The following is a 13,942-nucleotide window of genomic DNA, read 5'->3' as shown; positions in this document are numbered from 1 at the left end:
ACCAGCTCTGTTAAGTTAGGCATGGGCCTTCTCTTTTTTGCAGAAATAACTCCTGAGGCCTGTGTAATAGTGAGGAAGTAGTGGCTGAGGAACTGTGGACCCTTTACCATGCATTAGAAGCCGGTTCTGTTTAAAAAGCTTCATTAGCTTATTACTGCTCCGGCTAAGGTTTGTGAGAGGTACAATCCTTTCTGTGCAGCCTTTCTGTGCGTTGTTTATTGGGTCTCTCTTGTACGGTATCCTGTCCTGTCTGTAGATATAATTCCCTAAATATGTTTCTGTATTGGGGTTGGGCATGCTGACACCGAAGCCCAGCCCTTCCTCATTTAAATTTCTTCAGAAACAAGAAGCAAAAGAGCCCTTGTACCCCATTTGAGTGGCTGATGTTGCAACCATTTGATACTCCCATCCCAAAATTTAAGCAGTCCAAATGAGCATGTTTGGTTCACGGTTACAAACATTTTAATGTTAGGGTGAGTATTGTGAACCATGATGTGAGCACAAAACCATGCATTGGTTATGAATTTAGAGATTCACAAATACAATCCTTTTATCACAGACTTGTTTGTCAAATGTAGAGATCTCTGATCACTGTTATAGTCCTGAAATGGTCTATTATTTAATTGAAAGCATACAGGAGCCCTCTTTGGCGCAATTTGTCCCCTTTCACCACTCTCAGAGGTATTTTGAAAGAGTACAATAAGAGTGTACCAGACTGTCCATCTTGGAATGTAACCTTCTATCTGAAAATAATTCATATGGTTAGTCTAGTATTGTCCCTTGCGAAATACAAGTGAGGTGGAACGAACAGAACCCCAGCAAAACAGAGCCAGTGGTCAGTGGGCCCTCAGACCCGGTAGGCTGGTCACACTGCAGTGTGTCAGTACAGACAGTTTGAAACCGCATTCAGGCAAAGCCTTACCTAGGAACAGGTGACCAAAAAAAACATTTACTTGGGCAGCAATAGCTTTGTTTTCACATTAGATTTGTTCTGTAACGTACTTGAATTACAATGTTATGAAACCAGCTTAATTTATATAGCAATTATTAATTATTTATTCATATTGAAGAGGGGTTTTGCTGCACGACACAGATGTGGAGATTGGGAGTGATGTGTGCTCCTCAGGAGGCGTGTAGGCTGGCGCATTCTGATGTTTCACCCTGGGCACCAGGTTGGCTAGGAACTGTCCTGCACACACACGCACACATATCATCGAACTTTTGAAGCTGCTGATCGAGTGAGGGTCAGAAGAGGGATTCCAACCCCTTGTCTCATTTCTGCAACTCCAGAATCTGTTAGGAATTCTTTGAAGTGCTATGTGTGGAAAGTGCTGAAAGAAAACACAGCTCTGCAGTGCTGCATTTGTTTCACGGTGGTGTCCCTGCAATCTCTGGACCATAGGTCAAAATAGCAGCGGCAGAGGTACTGAGGGACCCACCAGGGATAGCAGCTGGTGCCCACAGCAACCCCTGAATGACATACATAAGAATAACCAGAATAACCAGGTCTTCGACATACAGCAGTTCCCACTCGTGTCTGAAACATTTTACAAAGGAGACAAAGCAGATCTCATGGTTCAATTACATTTAGTTTGGGAGACAGAGGAGACAGACTGGTGAATTTCTGAAGTGATGGAGTTTAAGTGTTTTTCCCCATCCTGCCCAAGTGAGCGCGGCAAGCAAGTGCACACCATTGATGGCGGTTTTAAAATAGTGTGTGGAAATGGAGCATTTTGTAGCACAATTTATAATCGTCTCTGCACGGGAACATATGAAAATATCCAATGAAAGCCAGGTCACCAATATTACACAGGAACATTTAGCAACACATTTTCATGCTGGTTGTGCCCAAAGAAGAACCACAAGGCCTCTCTCAGTAATATGTGACAGCATTCCCTGTACAACACGTTTTATGTTATTTCTTTTTTTATCTATTTCATTTATAAAGTGCACTAGCAGCCCAGAGGCATCAAGTCACTGTTACATGAATGTGTCTTAGTTACATGGACAGCAGTTTTATTCAGAGAGTAAGGGTCTTGCTGTGTTTAGCAATTTAGTGTGGTCAGCCGCTGCAGACGCTATAGCGTTGACCTCTCTGGTCATTGAGAGGTTGGAATCTAGATAGACTACTAAGGTTTTGACAGTTTGGGAGACTAAGATTTGTGGATTGTCAATTGTGAATGCGTTGTACTGGCTGTCCAGCTTCTTAAGGGTTTCAGAGGATCCAATTAGAAGAAGCTTGGGCTTATCAATATTTAGACAGTTTTTTCGGCCATCCATGTTTGGATGGTGGAGTAGATGGAATTAAGGGTTTTCGTGTTGGACTCAATCACCGGTGAGAGGGATCAGGAACTGAGTGTCATCAGCATAGTTAGTGTATGTGATGCCTAGGGAGTCAAGGATGTTGAACAGTGGCCTAGTAACTATGTTGTAGAGGGTAGGGGAGATGCAGGAGCCCTGTCGGACTCCGCATTTGATGGGACTCTTGTGGGCATAGGCTTGTTCTGAGAACACTTTCATGGCTCATTCTTTAAGAAAGGAGGTGATCCAGGCTGTGGCTTTGGTGGAGAACTTAGCAGTTGAGGAGAGGTGATGACAAAGGGTTTCATGGTCCACCAGATCAAAGGACGCTGACAGGTCTAGGAGCAAGAGAAGGGTGGGTTTTCCCGAGTCTCTGATGTCATCTATTTGATTCTTGAGGTCTAACAGAGCTTTTTCAGTGCTGTGGCCTGGTCGGAAGCCTAACTGCCGGAGACCAAGAAGGTTGTTAGCCTCAACACATTTTTGTACTTGCAGATAAGCTGTTTTGTCAAGGATTTATATTAGAAAAGACACTCTGGTGATGGGTCTGTAGTTTTCAGGAATATTTGGGTCAAGAAAGGGTTTCTTTAGGAGAGGGCAAACCCATGCTTCCTTAAGGGAGGTTGGGACATGGCCAGTGGAGAAGGAAGCGTTGATAAAAGCAGTCAGGAAAGGAGCCAGAGTGGATGCCCACTCTTTGATTTGTTGAGCAGAGCAGGCGTCACCTTTGCAGTTGGAAGGTTTGATCGAGTTGAGCAGTGAGATGACTTCTTGCTCTCTGACCTCTTTAAAGGCGAATGAGGGGGAGTCCTTAGAAGTGTTGTTTTGAAGGTTTAATGTGTGGTGGGTGAGAGACTGTTGGTGGGCGAGGATGTTGCTTTGTAGGGTGTTGTGATTGTCTAGCATGGTGTATTGGATGTTGTTGCACCAGTCTTCATCTTTGGAGAGCGTGGTTGGGTGGAGAGTGGGGGTTTCAAGCTCCCTGAAGATGGCGAAGATCTCTTAAAGGATAGTTCCGGGACTTTTTTTTTATTGTCTCTACGGTTCGGCCAGGTGTTTTTAAGCATAACTCGGTAGATCGTAGAAAACTTTCCTATGGACCTTACCCGACTTTTCGTCCATTAACGCACTCGAAATCAGCCGCCATTTTCTGATAATCCTATCATTTCCCCCCATCGCCCTGGCTCACCTGCTTTTGCGGCACTAAATCAAATCCCCCGCCCCTGAAACAGACTTGATCAAAACATTCATATTCCCCGCCTCTATCCGTGACGTGACTGAGCTGCGTAGGCAAACGCGTCCAGGCGTCTTCTACGCGACTCCACACAGAACCAGGAAATCAACACAGATGAGCTCAAACAACACATCGCGCCACAATTGGGAATCTGAAACTGTACTTTTAAATTAAACCGCAAGATTGTAAATTTGGTAAAGTACATTTATTTGACATCAAATGTTTTGAGAATATTCAGCGATTAGCATTTTTATTTGCTCACGTTCCAAAAAGTTCGTTTCGAGGCACACGATGTTCCTTTGCTGTACACAGGGTCTTAGATCATCTCACAATACAGCGCCACAATTCGGAATATGAAACTGTGGTTTAAAAGCAAACGGCAAGATTGTACATTTGGCAAAGTACATTTATTTGACATCAAATGTTTTGAGAATATTCAGCGATTTGCATTTTTAGTTGCTCTCGATCCAAAATATTTCGTCTTGAGGCAAGCGATGTTCGTGTGCAGTAGACAGGGTGTTGGTTTACGATAAAATAAGCTCTTCGGTCGCACGGATAATCGCATGGCTATTCCAACAACGAGGCACTAGGGCACCACAACGGTCTGTATGTTGCATCTAGCCGTTAGTACCGCGTAAGGGCATACTTGTACTTGGCGATCGTCCCACAAAATGGTCAGGGTGCTAACGTTGTTCACGCGGAGAAGCAACTGGCGGTTGAAAAACCCATCCGCCGGTGTCTGGTACAAGTGACACAGACAATAATGGACGATGTATCTATTTGAAAAACATAAAAAAAGGAAATTAGTCTCACCATCAGATCTTTATTAAAATTATTCATTTTATATATTAGGTCTGGAAATTATTTCATAGCTAGGACAGTGCAACTGGGTTTTCTACGTCAAGGGGGGCTGTAGGATACTGAGACAGTCCCCCAGTGCAGGGGTTGACAGGGAGTGCAGGTGGAGAGTGGAAGGGCCCAGGACCGAGGTCGCAGACAGTGGACAAGTTAGATAGTGCGCGGTACAAAACAATATGCCACATAGAATGAACAAGTACAACTTAACCCGTCTTTAAAGCTACTGTATAGTAATTAAATTGCGGTATAAACTCATCTAAAGAGTTACTTACATTATATTTGCATTTTCCATTGTGTCTGTGCGTAGGGCAGCCCCGAAATACCACTCCTTCTATGCCGACGTTTTATTTCTTCTAATGAACGAACATGAAATGGCTTTCGTTTCTGAAATTATATTCATTATCGTTTCTTACGTGGTCCCAGCCTGTCAAGGTCAAATAACAATAGAACCTTATACTGAGTCGTGGGCCATTCTGGCACCCGAGAAAAAATCAAAGCAGCTGACCTTCACTTTGAACGAACACACATTCCTAGTTAGCTACATTCAGTGTAAGGCCGTCTTACAGGACTTGAAATTTACACTCCATCTTTGCATTTTGTCTGCTTGCTTTGCTGCCCCACAGAACCATAAATACGGAGACATTCTATATTTTTGGAAAAATAATTTATATTACTGTTTGGTTTAATTTAATGCGCAAATGAACAAGGTTGGATATATAAACATATTCAATGGGCCTGCGACATGAGGAGACTCGAGAGAACAGACAATCAAATTACAATCATTTAAACCGTGATGTGTATTTCTCAATGAGCTCTGCTTTAGGTGGACATGGAACAGAGGCAATGTTGGGTGGCAATGCAGTTGTCACCTGCACAGGTTCGTTCACAACTCCATTTATGTGCCTATCTAGGACGTCAACAATAAGTCTCTCAATAAACTCATATTGCATATCCTCAAACACTGGTTTGATCACCCATTGTTTACTTCTTTTAGTGAAGGCCTTATTGTAGCGAAGCGTCCCTAAAGTTCCGGTCGTCCTACTTTGTTGACGGCCAACATTATGGTTATGTGCCAAGACCGCTAGAAGAGTCCGATTTATCATGCCCTCCATGCCAAAATGCAATCGTTTTGGCCTGTACTTTAGGCACATATTGTGGAACACCTCCAAATCTCCTGTGTGGCAGAATTCCGTGAGTCCCCTCAAAGCTTTTGTTATAGTTTTATCAAATACAATCTTTTCAATGGCTTTGTGAGTGGGTGATGAAGGAATCAACCACTTCTTCTTCCGTGCCTCCTCTGTGGACAAATGGCCATGTTCACAATTGTGGAAATGTTGGTTCGTGTTCCAGCTGTGCACGTTTGTACAGTGTAGCATTACTGACCGCCATTTTTCCAGTAGAATTTCCAACGACCCTCCACATGTTTTTGAGCACCACCAAAGATGGTTGCTGATTGACTTGGACCACTGTGAAATACCTTGCATATCTTTTTTTTTACCTGCAGTCGACAATTTTTTATTGATTGTTTTTGTAAGATGCCAAACGTCAAATTGGTGATTTATATTTTTGTACTCTTCTCTCATTGTCTTGGCAATTGAAACGTGTCTGTCCGTGGCTATCAGGTCGATCACCATTCCCCGCGATTGTAGTTCTTGCAATGATGCTACAAAGCCAACTTTCTCCATGGCCACTGAGGATGTACTTTGTGACACCTGCACGACCACCGAACTCACAATTTTCTTACTTTCCATGTCCTGAAAGTGGTAGGTGCAGTACTTGGCTGAAAATCCTGGGCTGTCGCACTGTCTATCACCGGCTAGCCTGAACCGTTTGCCCGCGAATGTACTATCAATAGACATTTTTTCCATTCTCCAAGCTTCGCTAATGGCTGGAAATAGATAATCGGTTTGGTATTTGTAGAACTGAGTTTTCGCAATGAAACGGATTCCCACAAACTGAAAGAAAGACTCTAATTTTTTAAAACTTGAACCACTAAAAAGTGCAGCAGCTGCACAAAGTAGATTGCCTGCTGGCAGTTGTCCCAGCGTGGGTTGTGCAGACCATGAGAAAGGATGATATTTTGTACAGGTGGCATGTATTTTAAGGTTAGTGCCTCGAATTGCACGAGTCACATTAATCAATGGCTCCCCACATACTTCCCCACCTACCGAATGCCCACATTTCAACCGAATAATAATATCAATCAAACAACTATCGAATACAATGAATTTGGCCTCTTTCCTTATACTGTCACTCTGCATCCCAGCTGGTTCGGCCTGTAACGTTGAGGACATGTCACTCACATTATTATTTTTATTATTATTATTTTACATGAAAGGTAGAATCTCTGATATCGTCTTCCGCTATGTTCAGTGATATTGAAGGTGTTTCATTGTAGTCCACTTCATTCTCTTCCATTGCAACATCTGTTCCTTCTCCGGCAATGGGTGAATAGGACAATTTCTTCAACTTTCTCGCGGTCTTAGTTTTTGCGGGTGTGGATTCTGTGAATTTATCTCCAACTGCATCCGAACTACCAGGAGGACATTCACTATCAATGGCTGGTGGTGGTATAGCTCCGTTGTCAATCACTTCATATTCTTCCCATTGGCACGATGCATCTCCAGTCTCAAGTCCCTCCCAAAAGGTTTGACAAGCAACATCTCTCGTTCGCTTCACTGTCTGTGTAGATCTAGTTCGTACACCCACTCGCAACTAGAGGACAGATTGGAAAAGGGATGTTCAGTTTAAACACAACTTACAGTATTGAACTATTAACAGTGAAAAACAACATAATATAGTGACCAGGACACTAACCTTCTTTTGCTTTCTTTTCTTTGAAACTTTCTTGCCTCGAACTTCAACATCAGGACGCTGTTGCTCCGACTCGTGTGTGCATGTCTCCACTTCCTCTTGCGCTGCAACGACTACATTTTCATGATAAGCACATCCATCACGCACTAACGCTCCATCGACTCCCTGAAACATAGAACTTTCATTAGTATGTATAATAATATCGAAAACACAAAATGTACTTGGGGACCAATACCCACGTACATCTCAATAGCAAAACACGAATGAACGCTTTGTGTAGAACATTCAAACTACAATTATTCACGCATTGTTGATCTAGTTAGATGGAACTGTCAAGAGCCATACCTCGGGCTCCTCATAGACTTCCATTGATGATATTATTGAAGATGATGCTTCAGTGACTCCCTGAAACACAGTAATTGCATTAGTATGGTTTTCTATTTTGATAAAAAGAACAGAAACTTTGTGCAGGCGTGAACGGCTCATCTAAATAGACCTGCACAAATGATCAGTTGTCTAAAATAAATAATGGATATGTAAATATGATTCGATTTGCTTGATCGTTGGAAGTGTCACCACCCAGAGATCTGCATCAACTACTAGGGGTGATGTTCTTGTAGAAGAAGCTCCGTCATCTCCCTGAAACATAGTACTTGCGTTAATAAAGAAGGAAGTATAGCGGATGTAATCACGTCATATGATTTCGCTTGATCGAACTGTCAGTATCCATACCTCGAAATGCATAAGAACATCAAGGGACGATGTAACTGCGGTGCACACTTCTGCAAGCTGTTGCGCCGACCCGTAACTGCATGCTCCCCCTTCTTCTTGGACTAATGCTCCATCGACTCCCTGAAACATAGGACTTTCATTAGTAATGAACACAAAATTGAAAAAAGAAGACACATAGGAAGGCGACGGAACTGTCCTGAAACGTACCTTGAGCATCTGAGTGACATCAACGGTAGTCGTCAATACGCTGGACTCCTCAGCATCTCCCTGAAAGACAGTACTTGCATTATTTTGGATAACAATAATTATAACTGAAAACAAAGACTAGAGGACGAGTACAAGGGTGTACCATTAGGTAACATAATTACACGATAAATTAAAACTATTGATTTACATGCCTAAAACAAGTCAGTGGCAGAATAGCCAAGTAAGATTACCCGATAGGCGCTTGAAGTGGCTGATGACTGCAATAACGACACGGATGGAGAATCTTCCGCCTTCATATTGAGTGGATACATAAATGGGAAATTATTGTTAGCTAATGCTACACACTACCGCAAGGCCAAGAGATAAATACGTAAACTTGACTCACCAGTGTAGGGATGTGGACGAATAGAGTGGGAATAGCGGTTGAGAGCAATTTTCGCCTCGCTCGCGGTGTGTTCTTCTTTATTAGCAATGATGTGGAGTACATGTCAGAGGTAAAGTGCCTGCTGCAGATGCGGTATCGATCACCCCTCTTGTCCGCAAAGACCTCTAGGACTCTACTTTCAAGCTCAGACGGTGGATATCCGCAATATCGGACCCATTCTCTTATCTGATCTATTGTCTTAGGGAAAACATGCATTATAGTACCTTCAGATTTATTATGGGTCTTCGAAAGGGCAACCGCCAATGGAACAGGCAGGCATTGTGGAAAGTTCTGAAAAGTAAAGATCAACAATTCTCTATGAATACCAATGTAAACTCAGAACATGTGACTAGTTCCTTGCATGTACTGTCTTGAACGAAAAGAAATTGGACGCAAAATGATTATCGTACATGGCCTTACCTTGACGAACAAACAGTTAGATGCAGGGATCAGAGTAGTTTCTTGTCGTAGAACAGGGAGCAGTTCACAGGTTGCAAACTGACGAGTTTCCTCGAAGTGGTCACGGAAGTTCACAGAGACGAAGAGCAGATAACCAGCACCTTCACGGGTTGACTAGCAAAGCGCAAAGAAGTGCTCATTAGAAATATGAAGTGGGTTATAAAGAATTCGAAACAGGGGTGTGTTTGTGAATGAATGACGTGTATATGTCGTGGCATTATGTGGATTGAAGGGGGCCGTCCAGCGTGAGGGGGGATGCTTGGCAGGAGACACGGGGTCTGGAGGTAGACATGGGAACAACAACCCATGCTCTGTAGACCACTTTGAAGTGTACATGGTCTTTGGCACCTCTTGGCCTTTATCGCTCCCTGACTGCTCCAGTTGCCAGCACAAGTACCCCGGTGCGAACTGCCTTTGATAGGGCGGGGGGGTGGATTGGGGCGGTGGTCGTGCAGACAAGACACAGGAAGACTTGTGAATGGAGACACACTTATGTGGATTGCAGGGGGCCGTCCAGCGTGAGGGGGGATGCTTGGCAGGAGACACGGGGTCTGGAGGTAGACATGGGAACAACAACCCATGCTCTGTAGACCACTTTGAAGTGTACATGGTCTTTGGCACCTCTTGGCCTTTATCGCTCCCTGACTGCTCCAGTTGCCAGCACAAGTACCCCGGTGCGAACTGCCTTTGATAGGGCGGGGGGGTGGATTGGGGCGGTGGTCGTGCAGACAAGACACAGGAAGACTTGTGAATGGAGACACACTTATGTGGATTGCAGGGGGCCATCCAGCGTGAGGGGGGATGCTTGGCAGGAGACACGGGGTCTGGAGGTAGACATGGGAACAACAACCCATGCTCTGTAGACCACTTTGAAGTGTACATGGTCTTTGGCACCTCTTGGCCTTTATCGCTCCCTGACTGCTCCAGTTGCCAGCACAAGTACCCCGGTGCGAACTGCCTTTGATAGGGCGGGGGGGTGGATTGGGGTGGTGGTCGTGCAGACAAGACTCGTTTGCCGCAGGGCCTCACCAAGGAGAGGCCATCTAACTGCATGTAAGAGGCTGGCTGCAGGATCTAGTACATGGAAGGCAGGGGGGTGAGTTTATAAATACCTCACCCTCCCAGGAGAATATATGGGTGCAGTTCACCCTGGAGACCCTGGATGCCTAGGCAGTTAGTCAGCAGCAGGCTGGCCTGTGGTGGCAAGGCGGCACGGGCCAGAGGTGGTCATCTCTGTACCCGGTGCCCAAAAGGATGATTTATTATGATCAACCATATTTACCTATAACCATGTTTTGTATCAATAAAATACAACGGCCTTCCTTTTATTGACAACGCTTGAACAAATCAAAACAACCATTGTTAAAATATATATTGGGTTTTATTTTGGATCTTAATTTCAATTGAACATAAATAATAAACATTACACATTGTAAATTTGCGGTTGCAGCACATCCAGGGAAAATCCGCGGTATTGTCCACTGTCGCTGGGGAAATGTTGTCTAATGGCAAGTACCGCACAGGCAGGTATTACTCTCCGAACGCGGTGTCCGAGCCTCCCGTGAAGCCACCAAGTGAAGCAACGATAGGCCACCAGCCTGTACCACCTGTGAAAATGAAAGATGCAAACTGTATTAAAATGACAAAACTTTCTTATCACTGTCGATTCAGGCAAAAAATGTCATTCTGCTTTAAAAAAAATTCTATCTAGAAAATGCTCAATATGGAACCAATTTACATGCATTCGAATGATATATAGATGTAATTTTATATGTGTGAGACGACCATGACATAGTAGTGGCATCACTGGCATCACAAACAGAGTATACTTACTCGTTACTCGGATTACGCGGACGAACAGTGCCGCGAAGTTCATGCATAAGCACCATCATCATCCTCAACACGGTCCGTGAGAGGCAGGCTTCCCTGAACTCTGGCAGCTCAGTGATGCATTGCGGACTTGGCTCTCCTTCCGAAATGTAGGCCAGGCATCCCGAGTTTTCTCGGCAGCAGCAGTTCTCCTCCTCAGTTGGCATTAGCTCGCACCGATTGCACGTGCACCAGGTGGAGACGCCGTCCATGCGACATGGTCCAGGCTCTTCATCCGTTGACTGGTCCTCCCAACTGCCGTCCGAATCCCCATCGTTTTCGCGTGCTTGCCTTTCCAGTAGTTCTTCCTCGGTGTACTCGGGCTCGTACATATACGGCATTATTGTAGCCATTATGTGGTAAAGAAAGTAAAATAATTTATAGCGGTGGTACTGGTATCTGTTCACACGGGCTACAATCAATGAAGGTAGCTGACCAGAGCACAGAAACGAGTCACAGAATACTCAAAGTAACACAGAGAGAGGAATGGATTCAAAAATCTGCTGCTGTGTGTTGTGAAACGGTCTGTTTATACTTATTGAGGAAAGAGGCGTCCTGCCATTTCCATGGCGACACTTCATTAGCTGAGGCGCAGCGATTGTTGACACGAAACGGGAAATGGGCGGTACGCGTCTGCTGATGTCAGGCTCAGGGGCGGGGGATTTGATTTAGTGCCGCAAAAGCAGGTGAGCCAGGGCGATGCGGCAAGTGAGAGGATTATCATAAAATGGCGGATGTTTTCGAGTGCGTTAATGGACGAAAAGTCGGGTAAGGTCCATAGGAAAGTTTTCTACGATCTACCGATTTATGCTTAAAAACACATGGCCGAACCATAGGAACAATAAAAAAAAAGTCCCGGAACTATCCTTTAAGTATCTGATTTCGTTAGCTATCCTCGTGTTAAAGGAGGTGGCTTTGGCTCTAATTATGGCTGATTTGTATTCTTTGGCGATTTTGTTGAATGCAAATTTGGAGGAATCGCTGGCGTTGACTTTCCAGGAGGGGAGATCAGCCCTTTTACACGTAATTCCAGGAATTCAGGGAGAACCAAGCATTAGTGTGCTTGATGCGCTTAGTTTTCCTGAGGGTGAGTGGGGCAATGGCGTCTACAGCTTTGGTGATGATGGTGTTGAAGGTGAGGGCGAGAGTTTCAGGCTCCTTAGCAAATGGGGCCTAAAGGCAGGCACTGATAGGAAGGGTATGAGCCTTTCTTTGGTAAGCAGGCAGGAGCTTCTGGTGAGGGCCGGGGGAAGGGGTAACCTTAGCGCTGTTCAACTCAGAGGATGACGTGGTGGTCTGACCAGGGGATTGGAGAGATGGAGGTTATGGTGGGGGGCAGTTATGGTGAGCAATCCAATAAAGGGTGCAACCTTTAATGTGGCCGGGCTTACTGATGGTGTTTTTGAATCCTAGAGTGATTAGTGCTTTGGCAAGTGTGGTAGCAGGGGCGTCATTGCGATCGTTGAGGCCGAGGTTAAGGTTTCCTAGGTGGATAGCCTTTGTGGATTTCTTTAGGTTGTTGGTGAGGGTATGTGTGAGGGCCTCTTGGAAGTCAATGACAGGCCAAGGGGGGTGGTAAACCATGTAGAGGGCAATGGCACAGTTAGGGGAGGGGTTAACCTTAAGGAGAAGGTAGTCACTGTTTCCAATTTTGCTGTCAACCTTTCTTATCGGGATGGTTTCTTTAGCTATCATAGCGACTCCACCTCCTTTCAGGTGGGTGCGGTCTTGCCTGATTATGTTGTAACCCAGCGGGATAGCTAGGGCAAGAGCAGGGCCCGAGGCTTCGTGGAGCCAGGTTTCAGTGAGGTCAAGATTGTGGCTGGAGATTAGGTAATATACGTCCAAGGCATGAGCCGGGAGCGAGCGAGCGTTGATAAGGGCGCAGCCGAGTGGCGGGGTGGTGGGTTTGCCAGGTTTAGTGAGGAGTGGGGGAGGCATGAAGTGGGGGACGTGGGTGCCAGATTGCTTGGGGGTGCGGGTAGCCCAGTAGACAGCGTTGCTGACTCGTGGGCATTTACAGTCGCAGGCAGGGCAGAGCAACGATTAGCAGGGGTTAGTGGAACAGATCTAGACATTGTAGGGTCTTGGACATTTGCATGCGCAGGCAGGGCCGGGAAAATACCAGCAATAAGTGGTGGCGCACATGAATACATTGCATTTACATTTTAAGACAGGGCCGGGCAAGGATCAGCAATAGGTGGTGGCGCACATGAATACACTGCATTTACATTTTCAGGCAGGGCCGGGCAAGGATCAGCAATAGGTGGTGGCGCACATGAATACATTGCATTTACATTTTAAGGCAGGGCAGCTCAAGGATCAGCAATAGGTGGTGGCGCACATGAATACACTGCATTTACATTTTCAGGCAGGGCCGGGCAAGGATCAGCAATAGGTGGTGGCGCACATGAATACATTACATTTACATTTTCAGGCAGCGCCGGGCAAGGATCAGCAGTAGGTGGTAGCACACTTGAGTGCATTGTATTTGCAGGCGCCAGCCAGGCTAAGCCGAGGTAGGCAGTAGGTGAAGGCACACATGAATGGATTACATCAGCAGGTGCAGGCATGGCCAGGCAAAACTGTATTAGGCATTAGGTAGTGGTGGTCTTGGTGAATGTAATACAATATCGCATGCGCATTAGTTGCCAGATCGACAGACGGTCGAGATATAATGGGGTGCATTGTATTATAGAGGATTTTGATGGGTGCATGCAGTGCAGTGCATGGAGTGAAAGTCTTCTTCGTGGTTCCCGGTCCGATATGCGGGTTCGCACAGTGTATGGGCAGTTTGGCGAGGGGATGATTACCTGTATTCACCAAGATCGTTGCAAGTGTTTTGGTGGCCACTGTGTAATCATCTGTTGAGGTGGGCCCCTGAGTAACTATGTGCGCTTGTGCTTCACGGATAAATGGAGATGTGATGCGCCTCACGTTGGTGTGCTCAACAATGATCGTTTTGGGCTCAAGTTCAATCAGGCTTGGAGCAATAGTGAGGTAGGTTGCTGGGCGCAGTGGAGCACTTTGAGTGTTATCCGTGG

The 13,942-nt window shown here is 45.4% G+C and overlaps 1 protein-coding gene across 1 annotated transcript in view; it reads right to left on the bottom strand.

The window, feature by feature from the left end:
• The window catches only part of TEAD4 (TEA domain transcription factor 4), a 1,088,638-nt gene that overhangs the window by 993,679 nt on the left and 81,017 nt on the right, over positions 1 to 13,942 (bottom strand). The window lies entirely within an intron of this gene.

The sequence above is a fragment of the Ambystoma mexicanum genome, chromosome 12 (genome assembly GCF_040938575.1).
Source record: "Ambystoma mexicanum isolate Mex_15411 chromosome 12, UKY_AmexF1_1, whole genome shotgun sequence".
NCBI classification, from domain to species: Eukaryota; Metazoa; Chordata; class Amphibia; order Caudata; family Ambystomatidae; genus Ambystoma; species Ambystoma mexicanum.
This window is presented reverse-complemented; position numbering and strand designations above follow the sequence as displayed.